Source organism: Eufriesea mexicana, unplaced genomic scaffold (genome assembly GCF_001483705.2).
Source record: "Eufriesea mexicana isolate 0111107269 unplaced genomic scaffold, ASM148370v2 scaffold507, whole genome shotgun sequence".
Lineage (NCBI taxonomy): Eukaryota > Metazoa > Arthropoda > Insecta > Hymenoptera > Apidae > Eufriesea > Eufriesea mexicana.
This window is the reverse complement of record NW_016908664.1, coordinates 1183474-1204008: the sequence shown is the minus strand read 5'-3', so window position 1 is coordinate 1204008 and position 20535 is coordinate 1183474.

Sequence of the window (20535 nt, the reverse complement as noted above, 5' to 3'; positions counted from 1 at the left end):
TATTTTTCGTTATGAAAACATTGTAAATACACAATTATAAATAAAATTTCTTCATAAAAAAATTTATTTTTTACGCTTTCTTATGCTAGTATATATTTATTACAAAATAATAAGAATATTATGCAAGAGAAATACTTTTCTATAGCAATCTTATTTACTGCAGGAAATACAAAACCTATTGCTCGTGTAAGTATTAATTATTAAATTAAACATCGTATAAGAGTGTTGCCTACAATTCCAACTTTGCTGTGCAGCTATAAATGTTCATAAATTAATTAGAAAAGCTTGGAAATTTATTAATTTTCTACTACCGAATAAATAAAAATTTTACCGCCTACGATCAGCACCATCTATGATTTGGCTCAAAAATCAAGAAAGTGATAGGAATATAGAATAGGCGAGGAAGTCATTGAAGAACTCGCCACGTGGCAGACTAGGACAGAAATGGGATAGAAAAGGATAGAAGGGCTCCGACATGAAAAATTAATTAATTACTCAATTTCTGTAATTAATTTATGAACTTTTATAATTTTATTGCAAAGCTGGAACTCCAGGCTACAATCTAATATAATTTTCGTAAAGAATTTATCTCTAAATTGTTAGTTATTAATTTTTATTTGATGGCGTCTATGATTTCGTAACGGCGGCCATCCCGATATTCCGTGATAATATTTAATACTCAACGAAACTAGAAGCAAAATGTGATCAAAAGTTATATGAGGAGATTCGCAAGGACATTGTTTTTATAATGAGTGCTTAAAGTTTTATAAATTAATTGCGTAAGGGATAGTAATTAATGAAAAACGAATGGCGTCTTCGACAACAATTCAAATACTCCGTAGAATAATAATTAATAATTAATTAATTAGAGACAAATTTATATCGAAATATATATGTGAAAGTTCGTGATGGATCTGGCTTTACGATGGTGTTATAAAAATTCATAAATTAATCACAAATATCGAGTAATTAGTGAATTTTCCACTGCAGATTTGATTTATTAAAATATATACGGAGCACATAACCAGAGTTAGTAAACTGACATCAGAGCCATCTATGTTCTCGTTGCGGAACTCGAGCATCCAGTCTAACATCGTAGATGGCTCTGATATCAGTTTACTAACTCTGGTTATGTGCTCCGTATATATTTTAATAAATCAAATCTGCAGTGGAAAATTCACTAATTACTAGATATTTGTGATCAATTTATGAACTTTTATAATTGCATCGTAAAGGTAGATCCTTTAAGAACTTTCCAATATATTTTTCGTTAAAAATTTACCCCTAATTAATTAATTATTAATAATTGTTCTGCGCAGTGTTTGAATTGATGTCGAAGACGCCATTAGTTTTTCATTAATTACTATCCCTTACGCAATTAATTTATGAAGCTTTAAGCACTCATTATAAAAACAACGTCCTTGCGAATCTTGTCATATAACTTTTGATCACATTTTGCTTCTAGTTTCGTTGAGTATTAAATATTTTCCCGGAAGATCGCGATGGTCGCCGTTATGAAATCATAGATACCATGAAATAAAAATTAATAACTAACAATTTAGAGTTAAATTCATTACGAAAATTATATTAGAATTCAGCCTGATGTTCCAGTTTTGTAACGAAATTATAAAAGTTCACAAATTGTCTACGAAAATTGAGTAATTAATCATTTTTCACTGCCGGAGCCATTTTATCATTTTCTATCCCCTCTCTGTCCTTGTCTACCACGTGACGAGCTCTTGCACGACCTCCTTGCCTATTCTATATTCCTATTACTTTCTTGATTTTTGAGCCCAAATCATAGATGGCGCTGATTGCAGGCGGTAAAATTTTTATTCGAACTGGATACTAGAAATCAATTGAACAGTAGAAAATTAATAAACTGCCAAGTTATTGTAATTAATTCATGAGCATTTATTGCTGCGCAGCAAAAGTTGGAATTGTAGGCAAAATTCTTATACAATGTTAAATTTAATAATTAATACTTATATGAGCAATAGGTTTTGTACTTCCTGTAGTAAATAAAATTGCCATAGAAAAGTATTTTTCTTGCATAATATTCTTATTATTCTGTAATAAATATATACTAGCATAAGAAAGCATAAAAAATAATTTTTCCTATTAAGAAATTTTAAGTACAGTTGTCTATTTACAATGCAAAATGAATACAAAATAAAAAATATATTGAAAAACTATCAAACCTATGGGACGGGCATCGAACGCCGATCCCCCACTATAGCAATTCTCGATAGTCGCCTTTACCATACAACTTAACTTGAAACACATTAGAAACAAATGTATAATTAAGCAAGTAATAAAATTTTAATCGCAAATATCTCAAAAACAATCGAGTACTTGCGGCTATAAGATGTATTTCCTTAAACTGCATGACGATATCTACAAAGCTGCAAAGTTTGAACTATATCGAAGGACTTGCACTCTCCTTGTTAGCTTAATTCCTCTTCATTTAAATATCGTTTAAACAGATATTGCCCACTCTCTATTTTCAAATTCCAAAGGGAACACTGAAAATTTACAAGAGACAGGAATATCTTACACTTTGTGCGTAGCACTTAGCTTGGTATCGTTTTCCAAAAATTGCATTTTGGGAAACGATACCAATTACCAGGTCTCACCGCGTGGAGGTGGCTACGCATCGAGACCCGACAAGCGCCCTAGTGGCGCAGCCTGCTGGCGCTACCTGTATCAAAGGTACCCTAATCTAACTTGGAGCGAATTAAGTTAGAATGACTCTACTGACACTTTATTATATTTCGTGTCTTACAAAAGGGGTTTCGGTTCGATATGCTGAAACTCTACTGTCGCAACGCTAAGATATTTTCAAGTTCCCATAAAAATAGGGAATGAAATATCAAACACGCGAGTTAATAGAAAATCGCGACGCGCCCGAACGAGTTCGCGATTATTCGAAAGACCGACTAGCCTAGGCGATGTACTCCCGTGTACAGAGATAACTTCATACCTCGGCACCCTCCCGATCGGGCCTAGCTCAATTCCAGTCACTGTCGCACTCGCCAAGACTTACACGTGGACCAAGGTTAGTCCCTGAACCAATGAAACTTCTAGTGTCAACGCGAGGGCCCTGCTGGGCGGTTGCCGGCCAAGACAGACACTTCGCATCCCAGCCACACGGGGTAGAACTTAATCATCCCTGTGGTCTAACCGTAGATGGTACTAGTCCGTCAGCCAGCATGTGCCCGAGCCCCAGTCGCGTACGACTTAGGCAGCGGACCGCCCCGTCGAGGTCAGAAGACGCACTGATCCGAGGGGGTCACCCTGGAACCCGATGCATGACGAGATTGACAGTGACTGGAAATGAGTGTCGGAGACGAGTCGTGAGGATGACTTACGAAGCATGTACTTATCGAGTACACGAGAGCACGTCGCGTAGGCTAGTCGGTACTTACGAACGATCGCGATTATCGCGAGAACAATTATGTTCTATTTGCTAAACGAGGGAGATAAGAAAATGATAGAGAATTTATAAATTTCGCTCCAAATTAGGTAGCTTACCTTTGTACAGACAGCGCGCACATGATACTTAGTCTATGGATCTATCTTATGATTACTTAAAAGTAAACGCACGCATCGTTCATTGATGTGTCGCAAACAGAATCTTGAGAAACCTAAAAGCTAAAACAGAATATATTATTGTTAATATGTAGCTGAAAGGAAAGGGATTAGTACGAGGAAACCATCAAGGATAATAACCAAATGGAACGAGCAAGCCAACGACGAGACCTGAGCAACATAACTACGAGACAGAAACATTCCAACGGTGAGATATAAACATACCAACGAGGAAGCGCTCGAGTATTATACGAAATACTCGAACGCTCTAACGAAAACAAATCGAACGGAAGTCGTAAAATTTGTGAAAGGAAAGATTTAGCCAACGATGAGACATAAGTAAACCAACGACGAAGCATTCGAATATTATACGAAATACTCGAATGCTGAAACAAAGACACATAGAATGAAAAAAATAAAATCTGCAAGAAGAAATTATTGTTAAATTATTTAAGAGAGTGGACAATGGCCACTGAATAGCCATTGATCTAGCCAACGATGATATACAATACAAATAAACCAACGACGAAGCATTCGAATATTGTACGAAATACTCGAATGCACAAACAATGAAAACTAGAATGAAAGAAATAATATCTGAAAGAAGAAAGATAATTAAAACCTGAAAGAAAAAATAATTAGTACCTGAAAGAAGGAATTATTATTAAATTATTCAAGAGAGTAGACAATGGCCATTGAATAGCCATTGATCAAGCCAACGATGATATACAAATAAACCAACGACGAAGCATTCGAATATTGTACAAAATATTCGAATGCACAAACAATGAAATCTAGAATAAAAGAAATAGAATCTGAAAGAAGAAAGATAATTAAAAGCTGAAACAAAAAATAATTAGTACCTGAAAGAAAAATATTAACGCGGACCCTCCGAAGTCGAAGCGACAACTGGCTCGAGCCTGCACGCGGGCCCCTTATATAGCGGCGGCCGGCCGGCCGAAGATCGGCGAAAATTTCCGAACTTTACCGATTCCTTTTAAAGTTACTTTTTCGCTGTAATAACTAACAATTTATTAACTTTTTTGACTTTTATCGTTAATGTACTTTGCAAACTATTTGTTATCAATGATTTTAATTTGTTATTAACAATAAATTTATTAATTTTTGAACTTTTTGTAAGTTATGAATACATTTTAATACAAATACGTTGTTTGTTTAGGTAGTAGACAATAATTTATTAATTTTTTCACTGTTATTATAAATATACGTTGTGAACAATTTGTTAGTAACAATATTAATTTGTTATTAACAATTAGTGCAATAATGTATAAACTTTTTGTAAATTATAAATACATTTTAATACAAGTATACGTTTTATGTTCGAGTAATAGCTGGTAATTTATTAATTTTTTCATTTTTATTATAAATTTACGTTGTGAACAATTTGTTATGAATAATTTTTATTTATTATTAGCAATATAGAATTACAATTTTTTTGTGTAAAACATAGGTACATTTTAACAGACGTACGTTGCTATTTCATGTAATAACCAATAATAAATTAATTTTCTTACTTGTATTACAAATTTACGTTGTGGACACTTTGATATTAACCATATTCATTTGTTATTAATAATAAATTTGATAATTTGTTAACATGTTTCATAAACTTCACCCACATTCGCACTTCCATAGTATAAATTACTATAATATATATATGTATTACAAAAATTTTTATTTCCTCCGTATTTTTAATCAAGACAAAATATTGTATTACCGAACGAAGCCAGTGTTGTACCATTATCATATACAATGTAATCGCGTGAGCCCACGATATAATCACAAATTACACTGTCTTTATCTATCACCATATAACCACCATGAAAATGTCGAACGCGTCCCAAACTAATTACGTTAATCGATCATCCGATTCCTGTAAAATGTAAATGACCACGCGTGTATTAAGCGATTTACTTATTACATATTTCTTGTCGATGTAGTATATCCAGCACCATAACGTAATTGAATAATTCATTACGGTAACACGAATTTATACCGACGTTTAATACCCGACAAGATATGTTCTACGTGGATGCGATTTATTTCAATTACGGTAGCTCCTACACGCAAAATGTTATATCGCGAATGTAGAGAAAAAGCGAAAGATATACCTCGAGATTTTTAAATAACCATGAGCGCGTGTAACGCCGTGTTTGAAGTTGAAAAACGGAAGCCAAGCATTTCGAGGGGCTGCCGTTTCAAAATTGAAGCGGCCTTTCCGCAAGTCACGCAACTTTACAATGCAAATTCTCGTAGGAAACTGCTTAGAAACTTCCCTGGCAGCTGCTACGTACGCCGCTGCTCGTAATAAGTTCGGAATCACGTATTATTTCGAGGCTGAAAATGCAATTATTAACGGCAAATAGTTTACGAAACGTCGCACTTCGTATCACGATTTTTATATCGTTTTCTGTTCCCTATTACGAGCTATATTTATGAAGGAATGTCGTGGATATTAAAGAACGAGAGTACTATTTCATTTTAATACTAGCCTTATTACGCGAGGGTGACTGGTACGGAGAAGAGGGTGCCTGTCTTCGAAGAATTCTATTTCTCACTCTATTCGCAAACGTACTCTTTTTTGGGCCTATCTTAAACGTTCACTGTGGTCTGCATGCCCGCGAGTTAGCCTTATTACGCGAGGGTGACTGGTACGGAGAAGAGGGTGCCTGTCTTCGAAGAATTCTATTCCTCACTCTATTCGCAAACGTACTCTTTTTTGGGAATCTTAAACGTTCACTGTGGTCTGCATGCCCGCGAGTCATCGGGTGCTGGTCGTAAAGACATACACCAGGCTCCCATAGACTCGTGTAAGACGAAAGGACAGACGTTTAGCACTCCTCTAGATAAGGATGGAAACAAATATAAATGATAAGGCACTGTTACCCTTTGGTGACACTTACCCCATTTTTAACAGACTAGACGGTGCCCGTGTAATAGCCGTGCCAAAATATATGAGGGAATTATTTTTGTGGAGGGGCCCCAGTTATTTGGGGCATGCTGCGGAGGGGCACCGATTGATCGAGTTCTTGGTGCACCCCCAGCGCGGCGAGGATAGCCACCATGGGGGTTTTAGTCGGTAAAAATCTCACATAACCTCGTCCCCTCCCCCAAGGGGGCGAGGTACCTTTGGAAGATTTCTCCCACGTAAGAAAAAAGGGACCCCATTGACTCGGGACTCTAAATGTCTCTAGAAATGACAATATCTAGGCTTTCCTCTCATTTCATCTCTGAAATTCTCTGTTTATTTCCATTCCCTTTTTATTTTCAGGAATAAAACAGACGAGGTTCGAGGAAATTTAGTCCCTGGAAGTGAATCGTTTTTCCCGCGATTCTTCGATTCTAAATTTCTACCATCGAAATAGAGTCAGAAATCATTTATTATGCTGTTATGCGAAGGTATAGGGAAACGCGCGTTGAGTTGTGAACTATTTATGGAGGGAAAAGGTGTACGACGAAGGGATGATTTATTTCAACGAGAACCTAAACGAAATTGCGCTAATTTTGGGACTTCTATTTTCCCGGCGATTCCAGAGCTTCCAGACACAATACATCTTCCAAAACCCGCGTAATTAAAATGCGTTTAGGAGACAGGGTAGTTGCAGAAAGTTTACAAATTGTCATTAATAATTTTCATTTCGGTAATTAGTTGTCGAATGAATTCCGAATTAATTTTCATGAGCAGACAGAGGAGGAATATAAAGACAAAAACGAGGGTGAAGAGATACTCGACACTGAATTTATTTAATTAGCTGTTCATTTTGGGGCGTGGATCCTGAGTGGGACACTCGTTCATTTTCCTACAGAATGAAATACGTACAATTGCAGTGAATAATTTATTCGCGTTCTGCAACGAATTATCTGAATAAATAAATCACGTTTCAAGCTTTGCTGCCTGTCCTCGAGTCAATTTCACTTGATGCGAAAATTATGTCCCTGTAAAAATAATACTTCCCCATGTTCTTTACGGTGTTTAATATATTTACATTTTACATTTTACAGGTGGATGTTTCCCGAGTTAGATAGAAATTTTGGTGTATCCTATATGAAAAATTAGTCAAGGAAGTAACATACATACGTGGTAGAACTAAACGAGGATTAATCTTCGCCTAATTGACACCAGGTCACCCTTGATCCGAAATTTGGATGTCGTGAAGAAGTGGCAATGTCTGCAGATTCATCTTTCATCACTGTAACATAAATTTTATAAAGATTACATGAAGAGTTCAAATGTCTCTAACTAAAAATGTCAATGAAACAGCGTAAAGAAACGATTCGTCCAATACGTCTTCATTTTATGAATTCATACAATTTTCATAAATATGGTATAAAATGTTCCAAATGTTCACGATTCATATGTAATAAAACATGTAATATAACATAATAATGTTGTACGTACTAATTGCACATAAATAAAAAATGTAATTATAAAATGTTACATTATTTAAACTAACTATTCCCCTCCCAATGTTATAAATATTATTAATATCCTGCACCAAGAAGTAAAGTGCAAAACAAGTATAACAAAAATTTAGATACGGAACGTAGCGAAAAAGTGGCAATGTCTGTAGGCCTTGCTCTTATCGCTGTAACATAAACAATTGATTACATAAAAAGTTGAAACGTCTCCAATTAAATACTAGTACTCAGTGAAACAGCGAAAAGAAACGATTCGTCAAATATGTCTTCATTTTATGAATTCATACAATTTTCATAAATATGGAATAAAATGTTGCAAATGTCCACGATTCATATTTAATAAAACATGTAATATAACATAATAATGTTGTATATACCTATTGCACATAAATAAAACATATAATTATAAAATTAAAAATTTTTGTATACTAACTATTCCTCTGCCAATATTATAAATTAAATTAATATCCTGCATCAAGAAGTTAGGTGCAAAGTAAGCATAGTAAAAATTTGGATACGGGTCAAAAGTGACCCAGTGTCGACTCACAGCGTCGCTCATCTACGCCCGGTTATTCGAGGGTTAACACACTTACTCCGCAATTGAGACTCGTCCATTTATCTTCCTCTCCTCGCCCCTGTCATAATATTTTCCCACCAGACACATCGCGTTATCGGCGAATTTAAATATTTCCCGATATTCCCATCGACACGGTCTTCTCCTCGCCATATCGCTCGTGGCTGGAATGCCGTCAATACAGAGGGTGAAAAAGAAAGCCACCCCCTGACGATCCGAAGTCCCCGTTGGTTAAATGTAAACGCGGCCGTTTTATTAACGAACCGTCGAGTTGTTACGGCGTCCCATTAACTTTTAAGCGATCCCTCACGAGCTTCCACGTTTTCGAAATACGTGAACGGAGAAATAAAAATGATCCACGGAGAGTTCTTTCATTCCAGTCACGCGAACACCCTTGGAAGCCTAACCACCGGTCTCTTGGCCGTTCCCACGGAGCTATCCGCGCCCCTTGATGAATTCGCCCCCGGACCAGTCGTTAGTCAACCTCCACGACCAAAATCAAGGTATTAATTACCAAGCCGACTGAATTCAACGTGGATTTTCTTCCGAAGAGAACGCTGGGAAATTGACGAAAGAACTCCTCGACACATTTTGCACGCCGTGAACTTCGCGTGCTCGTTTTTCGGAAACCGGATTTCCGTCGATCTCGATCAGCTCGATGCACGTTTCCGAGGAGAATATCGGAAATGGGGCGGCAAGTATTATAAGTACCACGGATTACGGCGAGTCTCCAACATTTTTATTTTTCCCTGACGTTCATTAGCAACGTTCTACGAGGATTGAAGTTCGGAGCGACTAAAAATTTATCGACATAGAACTATCTTCTCTCGATGGTGTTAATATATAATGGTACAGTCAAATGTGAAAGAAGAAATTGAAATTTTTAAAGTTATATTCGAATGATGGAAAATTGCAAATTTGGTAAGGATACCTTTGTATAGGCAGGGAAATTCCTATCGACAGAATTTTCGGAAAATGGTGCCAATTTCTCGGAATCCCAGAGAGGAATTTGTCACGGCGTGCCACTTTCTATAATGAAATCTAATAGAAAATCGCAAATTTGACGGGAGGATTTATACGAATGCTGGAAAATTTGTATCGACAAAATTTCGGAAATTCCTCAAACGAATCTTAGAACGTGACGTCTCCTTTAAGTTACGGAATTAATTTATTTTGACAGAATTTTGGAAATGAAGCGATTTAACAAATATTATTTCTTCTCGAGCAAGGTTCAAAAAATGAAGATTCGACTTTTGAAGATCGAACTACCACATCCTAGTTTCGAAATAAAATAATACTTGTAACTATTTGAGAAATAATTAGAGTTTAAATAAATTTATATTTCAATCACTATAGATTTTTACAATACTGTAGAAATATTAAATAACACAGTAACAGAGTAGATCAAAAGGTCCAATAAACTATAATTTGCAGATATTGATCCCGTTTCCAGAACTGGAAACATTCACTTCGCCGTTGAAAATTTCTACAATATCTAATTACATTTTATACAGTTCTTCGAAAGCGCTCCAGGCTGACTGAATTGATAAATTCGATGCTGTGGATATCGTTGACGTCCTGGAAATTAATAACTCGCAGTCGAGTAGGTTAATGAAGTATCGCATGAAATCGCTTTTCGTTTCCAACGAAACTTTCTCCCAGAGAAAGGAAAAAAAGTAACGATCCTGAAAAACCTGGATTAAATAGCCATCGTTACAACTTGCCCACTTTGCTATTCGTTACATAATTTTCACGATTCTCGTAGAGTCATGCGAAATCGATTCAGGATCTTTTTATTCGTTGTCGTTGAATGGACGATGTGGGAGAAAATTTTACAGAACGTGAAACTCCCATTTAAAGGAAACTTTTAATTTTTGTCGCATTTAGAATACTTTTCATTTTGTCTTCGTGAAAAATCCATTCTCCATATCGAATTAATAATATAATTAATAATATAATAATATAAAGCTCCATAATTAATTGCGGCCATTAGATGGTAATAATTGACTACTTGGTGACACGAGAAATGAATTTGACGAACTTTTTAGGCATGTGATGATGGCTTGCGGAATAAAAATGGCGTCCTTCGAGGAACGAGAAAAATAAGGTCGTGAACACCACGTGGAACGACTTTATTTTGGATACTGAAAAAGGAAGACAAATGAGAAGAGAAACAAATTGTCCTGGTCTCTTATCATGCAGTGAGAAATATGTTTTTAATATCGAGCAGTCAACAAGAAGACACGAAGTGGAAATTGGACGAATTTCGTTCCAACTGGGAATTTCGTGAAATATTTTTTCGCGGTTCGCATATGGTTTGAAGATTTGAATGTAAAATCAGCAATGTGCAGGGGCTGGAACGTGGGAATTATTTAAAATGCATGGAAATCTCGCGCCCTTGCTTGACGTTTCGTTGTTCAACTTGGGTTTCCAGTCGCCTTTCTTATTTTATTCCTCAAGAGTCCACCATCGGTGCTGATTTAAACGATTCCCATGACTCGATATTACGCTCGGTATTAAGGGGATTTATATGTTTTTGCACGGGTATATATGAATTCTCCAGATCGTGCTAATAAGCTTAACGTTTTGTAAATTATGGACAAAAGCTTTCGCAAAGCTCGCGTTAACGAGGGAGTTTCGAATGTTTTATAAAATTTTCAAAGCTTTATTTTATTTTCGTGCAAATCTCACTCTTATCTACTTCAGTATGAACCTGCAAACAGATGTTACATCGCACAGTGGGGAATTTCGTCGAAAAGCTGACTAAAATATGAAATTACCTTTCGGTTTGTACGAAAATTAGTATCCTGGGATTTTCGGGATAGTTCTCTATAAATTTAAAATTATGAGGAACAAAGTGGCAAATCCAAAGCTACGAATAAATATGTTCAAAAAATGCTACAATAGTCAGAAACTTTGCATCTTTTTGTATTTTCTGCTCGTTCATTATGTAATTGTATTTAAAATCTCTAAGGGAGCAAAATATGTCAAAGAGAAAATGTTGAAGAATTAATTCCACGCATATGAAATGAAAAATCGCAGAAATAAGTAATCACAGCGATTACGGAACATTACGTTACGGACAATTTGTTATGAATAATAAATTTAATAATTTATACATTTTATGTATACGATAACTGCTTTTGTACCTCGATAGTATAAATTTCCATCATACGTATATGTATAATATGTCAAAATGAACAAAATTGAAATCTCGACAGCTTTTTGAGCAAAAGTCCTCACTGTGAGTAACGTAACGTCTGGTAAAAGCTTTTGTAAAGTCGACATTAACACGGAGGATATGAATTTTCCAATACCAAAAATCGCGTAATAAAAATCTGCATGCTTCGTTCATCGAGAAGTGAAAAATTTGCTAATCAGCACTTACTTGAAACTCGTCACTCATGAAAAGGGATTAGTTTCAACCTAAAAGTAGGGTTCGCTACGTTTCAATTTTCTAGTTTGCTTGGAGTACACGCGTGAAGAAACACGGAGTGAATGATGCATCACGATAATTGACCAACTCTATCGAAATTGAAGAATGCGGAAGATAATTGACCCATTAACCGGGATTAAAGTGTTACCTTTGTACTGAAAGATACTTCTTCAGAATTCACGGGGTTAAAAAAGAGAAGAAGAAGGAAGTATAACAATAAATAACAGACAGAACAAGGTTTAAGAGGAAGTTTGTCACTATGGTTATAACGAAACAAAACTGACATGTATATTTTTTATTCAAAGACTCCCGTAAATATGTACCTTTCATTGTGAAGACATCCTGGCTAAATATTTGCTCGGTTAAATAAGAATACTGAGCTACAGATTGCACGACGTACTTTCCCATTCAGAAAAGTGCCTTCGCGAACAAAAAGCTTTGTCTACCCTGGATGAAAAATTCTTCCTACGAAAATTGCCGTAACGCTGCTTCCTCTTGAAATCAGACTTCTCGTACTTAGCCGGGGGATACGTCCCGGCCAGTACCCCCTTAAGACAAGCTTTTTCACTGTCAAGAACTTTCTGCTGGCTCATCCGCAACGTGCTCGGTACGGAAATCTTATGATTGCTATTTCTGCGCGAGCTCGAACGTGGAACAGTTGAATAACGGACATGAAGCGAAGGGTTAGTCGAAAAGGGATGGAACTTGAATTGAAAATGCAGGGCTCGGGCACGAAATCAGCTTAGCTTCGCCTCTCGCGTGCGGAATTAAGTAGTTCGCATAAATTACACGGCAAAGAGGGAAAAAAGGAAGCATTCTGCTGCACGTTGATCGATTTTCTATTTAATTACGCTGTACTTTCCCAGGAAACTTGAAAATCTAGGTGTAACGTGGAAGCATCGAAGAATTTCGCGTTATCAGTGAGAAAGGGAATTTTAGGGTGGGTGTAAGGACATTTAATTTCCTAATTTTTCAGACAAGAATTAATTAAGGATAGTCATTATTTATCTATGTTGTAGTAAAAATATATTATTGGTAATTAGCCTGGCACTGATTTACGTTCGGTCCATTCATATCAAAGATATGAACTACGTATAGGTAAAGAGAACGTTTAGCATAATGGGTAATACGGACATCAAAGGATGATTCGTGCCTCGAAATCGTGTACTGACCGGATTGATTTGAACCCTCATAGGGTTACGTGTTTGAATATTCGTAAGAGGATTTAGAAATGACTAATAGCCTCGCATAGCGTAGCTTTAGGAAGCGGAAACATTATGACTAAGGGAGAAGGCCAAGCAACGGTGTGGCCAGGAGTGCTTTTTAGCCAGAGAACTGTGAGAAATAGCTCAGTGTTTACATTTGAATGCGAGCCATATATTATGAAATTCACGTCTCTGTGATTTAGTTATTTCCTTGATAAATGACTATTTTAATTTTTGATATATTCCCCATATCATCGAGAGCAATTTCCATCAAGGATTCGTCTTCAGGAAGGTAGATACTTTAAAAATCGCCTAATAAATGTTAACCCTTTGCACTCGGCGAACTTTTCGTTGCAGAAAAATAGTAATTCGAAGACTTTCTGCCATCAAGTTGACGATATTTTTAAAATGATAAATAAGAAATCGTATGCAAATTAAGACGTAGAATTATTTTACTTCGACATTCCATGCATCGTTGGGTAATTTTTGATTTTATATATTAGTTAACATCGATCTTCAGATGCTGATTAAAATAGCGACTGAGGGTTAGCACCCCTCTCGAGTGCAAAGAGTTAAGAGATTGGAGAAAAAGTTAAAATTTATTGGACCTCATAATTAACCTCGAAATACACATTGACTTTTAACTTTCCTTCTAGCCTTCAGCTTTAGATGAAACCCTTTTAATTCGTCCTTTAAATTTACTAGTTAAATTATAGATCCACGAACTCAATTATTTTACAGATTCGGGTACCATAATCCCTTCGATCATTTAACTTCCTGACACAAACACCTGTCAGTACAAGCTTTGCATCTCCCTAAACCCAAACAAATTTTATCATACGAGTTTCGAGCATTGGCCAGAATAGAAAACCCGGCACGGAAAAATAAAAGAAAAATAATTATCTTTAAATATCCACGTCCTTGTGGAAAATTTTTTCACGCATGGTACTTGAGAAAATGAGAAGTAAATATGAAAATATTCTGCAACATCGAGAACATAAATCTCACATTGACTTTTACCTTTCCTTCAGTCTTAAATGAAACCCTTTTAATTCGTTGCTCAAATTTACTAGTTAAATTATAGATCCACGAACTCAATTATCTTACAGATTCGGCTACCATAATCCCTTCGATCATTCAACTTTGTATCTCACTAAACTCAAACAAATTTTATCATACGAGTTTCGAGAATAGAAAATACGGTACGAAGAAATAAAAGAAAAATAATTACCCTTAAACATCCACGTCCTGGCTAATTTGCATATGTTCCGGCGCGATCTAGATCCATTCCCAGCAGATTTACGAGCGCACATTTATCTCGTACACTCTGCCAGTCAAGAAGCCGGTATCTTCTTTCGCCGTCTTTCCTCCATTTTCGTATACGAACACTTTAATCTGGAATTAATGTCGTTAATCCGGAAGTGCAGCAATTCGTGGACGAGGCGGTTAAAACGTGCTTTAGGTGGCTACACAATGCGACCGTACGTGGTTTTTGCCAGGAATTTTATGCGAATGAAACTGTCCACGGTTTTGCCTTCGGCTGGCTCTTGGGGATTCCTTACCACCGAGATACGTTTTTCACCGGGGAAATTCCAACATGAAGATGGATTGCATCCGAGCACGGCTGCTCGTTTAAAATTAAAGGTCTCCTCTTACCGTACGAATTTCCGTGACATGCGTTTTCTTCGGGACTCCACTCACACCGTTACAACATTTTTACGTCGATCCTTGTAAATTATCGCCCATCCAGCCAGCAAGCTCGAAGCCATTTCGGACTTCAGGAACTTCTATCGTTCGGTCATCGAGGTCTGCATTTTGAATTCGGCAAAGCTGTTCGTAACTTTGTCCATCGATTTCCATCCAGCAGGTGTTACCACCGAGCTTCCAGCTGGACTGTTTCGTTCCATTGGCTGGCGAGTATGTACAGCTCTATGCAAAAAAACCGATATTACTTTAGAAGACTGAACAAGGCAACTCGCTGCAGGCGAGAGAAGGCAATGGCTATAACAATTGCTGGTCGTAGTTGGAAAATTCGCAGCGTGCAAATGGCAGCGCCGTAACACAGTTGTAACTAAATTTCTTTCGTTCTACCATCCACGATGCGAATTTTAAAAGCGTTCGCGGCGAAACAATGCGTGAGTAGCCGTCGACTTCACGCGAAAAAAGGAAACATTCGTTGTATTTCAACTGACGAACTGAAACTCGAAGGTCTCCAATCGAAGCACTTCCGCGTCGATGTTTGCCAGTTGCGTGTTCCTTCGAGAGCTTTTCGATCGAATCCGAGGACAAATAAAAAGGACGTGAGCAAAGCTGTACGTCGTTGCTCCCAGTCGATATTTACATAATGCCTCTTGCACACCCTTAGAGCTTCGCCCTTCGATTTTCTATGTATGACACTCGTCCCCCGTAGACGTATGCAGTGCACAAACAACGTTTCCGTTGAAGGGTCGCGTTTGTTAGCCCCGATACTTCCCCGCGAAACTTTTCTTTCCTGTCGTGTGGCTGTTCATCTGAAATTCTAATCTGACCTTGCTGGAAATGTATCTGGCCGAGCTTCGTCAATATGTAGCGACGCTTCTACACGCGAGAGCAGAAGGATGCAGATCGGAAGCACAGTTGCTGGCTAATCACCCCTTTCTACAGATATAACTGAAAAAGCTCCTCCTCCGGAGTGGAATATTCTGATCTCTGGTCTCTGGTCTTGTGAAACCTGAGCTAATTAGCGACGAGACCATTGGTAGACCCTGAAACGATCCTCTTTCCTCGAATTTTTCTATTTCCTTTCCTCTTCCTCCCTTTCTCAGCCACTACCTCTATTACTTCTCAATAACTACCCCCCTAATCGACAATAAACTATTTCAAGATGGCAAATATAAATTTCAACTATTCTACCTCGGGTCCGTTGTCGAGGACAATTGTATTTCGTCAGTGAGTATCAACAAGTTTCAACAAATGAAAAATAAACTTGCTTTTTCCGTCGTCGAACAAATATTTGTCATCGATTTCCAGATGAGAGCGGGGCAAAACAAAATCGAACCGTGTAATTAATTGTCGTGTACATGGCTCTCGAATATACAGTGGCTCGCGATAGTATTCGAACGCTGTGTTTGAAAATAGTGCTTTAACACGAAAATTCTCATTTCAATGGTAGTTTGCATGTAAATTCGCCGCCATTGTTAATCGCAATTCTTCCATATCCGCGACGAACGAATTTATCTTGACTCCATTCGTCAATCCCGCTAAAGAAGGAAAGGAAATAAAAAGAAGGAGCAACGAACATATTTGGGAAGCTTACGATAACATTAACAACGGCCAAGAGTTATTCCTGCATTCTGATTGCACCATGACGCGCGATTGCGAGAATTTCATCACGTATTCCTGCCACACGATATAATGTATAGAAATTTCATGCTAATTCGCCATTCGTCATTTCATGTATCATTCAACGTCGATTTCGAGACCCATAGATCCCGCGACAATTCGATCCCATCGCGAATTTAATTTCCCGCGTGATCACGAGCAGCGAGAAATTTGAATTTTATTATAAATCCGATTTCCAGTATAGTTACGTTTCGTACTCTCACCTTGGATTCGCTCATTTCAGTTTCACCAGTTTCCGTTTATTTTCCATCCGTTTTATTCGCTATTTTACCCCGCTCGTTCATCGAGGGAATGAAGCTGTTACTGCTTTGTCGAGTCCCGTGCTCGATTTTGAATATTTATTTTCTGGAAAGAGGGAAATTGTTTCCTTCCATAAAAACGTTTTCGTAAAAAAATGAAGAAAATGGAGGAGAAATTTTGAAGCCACGTTTGGGGACGAAAATAGATTACCAGGAGCTGAAACATTGCAACCACTGACGTGTAATTCCGGAACTTACACTTGGTTATTTCTCATGTAGACTTACCATGTGCGTGGATATAGATCTTGGTCATTTGCATACGAAGTTCCACTCGACCAGCAATAAATCAGTATCGCTTTTTTATGGATACTGGAATAACCGTTATTGATCAAGAAATGAGATACGCAGTCGTTTACAACGGAAAACGTTTTAAGATTGATTAAAATTAGCAATCAACACCGAGGAATTGAATGTCGCGAGTTACGATTTAACGATTTATCGATCTACGTGTTCTTTCCATATTAGCGATTCGAGATGGAATAATATTGATCGTTGTAATAATTTTGCTGAATTAATAATTCGAAAATTAATTTAAATCGATTTGTAAAAGTGGAAAAGAAATATTCGAGTTTACGATAAATGGTAATGGTAAATGAATCGAGCAGAAACACAATGGCTATTGACTGAAAAGTATTTAATAAATAAACAACGTCGAATGAAGAAATAAAAAGAGAAATAGGAAAAGAAATGGAAAAATAAAACCGTGGACAACAAATGGAAAAATTTCGTCTTTCGTTAAAGCCGACTAATGTGTACCTGTATGTTCAGACACTGTTTAAACAAGTTCACTTCCTTTTGTTTATTCAACTTCAAACACACGCGCAATTTCGAATCGCATTACCGCATGTAGTCGCCGCGAAGCTTAAATTTAACTTGATCGAGCAAACGTATAAAATGGGAAATACACGGTGCGACCGTTAAATCCTTCCCGTCGTTCAATTTTCTGTTGTGCACGTTACTTTGCATGGTATCCTGCCTTCATTTCGTAGAGTGCTTCCTTAATTAAAGTGAATTTACATAATATCCTTTTTTCTTGGCTGGCAGCCATAATAATCGAATGTTTATATGGCTCGTTAATTGGGTGTATTGTAAATACGCCAATTTTACTCGAATGCCTCGTAAATTAGGTATGATATTGGACAATTAATGATCGAGAGTGAAACAAATAATCCATCAACGACGAGCTTTGCGATGAATATTGAAATAATTTCCGCTATTAATTTCTGCATCGCTTGAAATTGAATATGGATGGAAATACTGACAATTTGTTTTAGGGTTATTCGATATTGCGACTGTTATAAATTCAGCAAACATTGTGCCGAAAATTATTAAATTTCAATGAAATTGCGATACAATGAAGAGAAGAAAAAAAATATTTTTCTTAAGTATTATATAAACCATAATATACTGTAATCGATGTTTCGATTATCTTCTGTTTTTAATAGGTTCTTCAAAGACAAAGGAAGAAATTAAAAAATATTAAAAATTTAAGAAAATATATAATTTTAACATAAATTTCATTTCCTCCTTACCCCGGACCCAGAGCGATTTAATTAAACCAGTTCATACCCTGTCATGACTGATTCCAAACTTTCACGAGGTGATTCAAAATTAGTCGAGTTATATATATATATTTACATTCGTATGTACCTCATTGTCAGGAACTTTTAATTCCACCGCGTATTATCAGCCAACATCGTTGACTATCTCGACTATTTGCCATGCCTCATAATAGCGGCGCGCGATAAAGGTTAATGTACACCACTCCACGCCACCAGGGCAAATAATTAATAAAGCGTGACTACGTAGTGGCAGGGTAATTGAAATATACAGGCGGCGACTGCTATCGATGTTTTTCGTTTTATTTGCAAAGAACACCCTGTTTCGTAAGCAAGCGGATAAAGCAGAACAGAGTTATTGTGCGCATGCTCGCGACGCGGATATTACTTTCTGACGGTCGCGTTTCCGGCGTTTCCGGTAGCAGAATTACGTGTAATCTAGAACTGAACGCTAGCAGGGTAACACTCGTGATATGGAATTATTAAATAGGGAACAAGAATGACCAATAAATATCCGATACGTAATCGTGGACGCGCATTTTCCTCCCCATTGTGGGGTAGGAAACGAAACAGCGAGGAATGGGAACATGGAACTGACTATTGTTGCACGGGCTGTGGCAATGGCTACGAATTTACCTAACATTTTCCACAAAAGTAGTGAATTATATCACGCAATGAATGACAATAATTTTTAGTCATTTTAGTTTCCATCCATATCGATGAAAAAATAAATATAATTAATAAAGTGATAAAAATTATTAATAAATAAATAATAAAAACTATTGAATCACAATAATAACTTTTAAACAACCAACTAATTAGAGCCTATCAATATCTTCATAATGGCACCAATGGAATGCAAAGAATTAATTTTAGGTCCATTTTTATAACCATTCTAATAATCGTTTGTATTAGGCAGGAAGTTAATACTGGAGTTCTATTTATTACGCATGAAAAGCAACATTGTAAATATACATATCTATTAACCTACTCTAGAGGATATTGTAATATAAATATTTATATGAACGATAAATACGTCATAAATTAATGCGCGAATATATAATAGTCAACGTCAGGTAACTTAATATACAAATCTCATGCGATATTATTAGGGAACCTGTGGTATTGTCTGTGTGTACGTACAAATTATAAAACACTCCATCGAGAAATACCTGAAAATCACAGAAATAAATCACGATATTACGTATACCGTCGTCTTTTCCTTAAATGCGAATTGTATAAATTATGTCACCCACGGTCGTTAATTTCGGGTCTGGTTTAATCGCCCTTTCCTCCTCACATTTAATAAATTACCCTCCGAACCCCCGAAAAGAAAGTATTCGGAAACAAAAGTAATGATTCACGGAGGTGTGCATATAAAACAGACCAGGATCGTTTAAAGAAATTCCAAGGGGACGGTCTTTCTTTTTCACGGATGCAAAGTAAGGTCGTACCGCAATTAATTCCGACGATTAATGAACCCGCCTTTGGGACCCCGGTATAGACTGTCCATTTAAAATCGCTCGAGTCTGTATCACGTAACATTAATTAATTAACGCGTTGATCGATCGACATACTTTTACGGAATGTACAATTAATAGCAATCTCTGTCAGGTAATCAGAGACACATATGTTGATACAAAAGAATGACCGAGTTGTTTATCAATCCGTTAATTACCGGAGATCTATGAATATTTCAGGAGACAAGCCTCCGCGGAACGACTGCGACTCGTATTTCCACGTTTCGAATGTTTCCCAGCATAATTGTCTGTGTACCTTTCGTAATTAATGTGATGAGAAAACATCGATAGCGATCTGCTTAACAAGAAGCTTACGTCAGAACTCGATCCGTGCCAAGATCCATACAAACGGGGCCGCGATTTTATGAACGGACATGAGAGGTAGAAAGACCGAGGTGTCTAATTATCGCAATTGCGCGAGAACTGTTATTAAGATTAATACCTTAACTGCTGTCGCGGGTGTCATTATATCGTTACTGGACGCCACGTTCGATCGCAGTTCGGAAAGTCGTAAAACAGGGAATCATTCA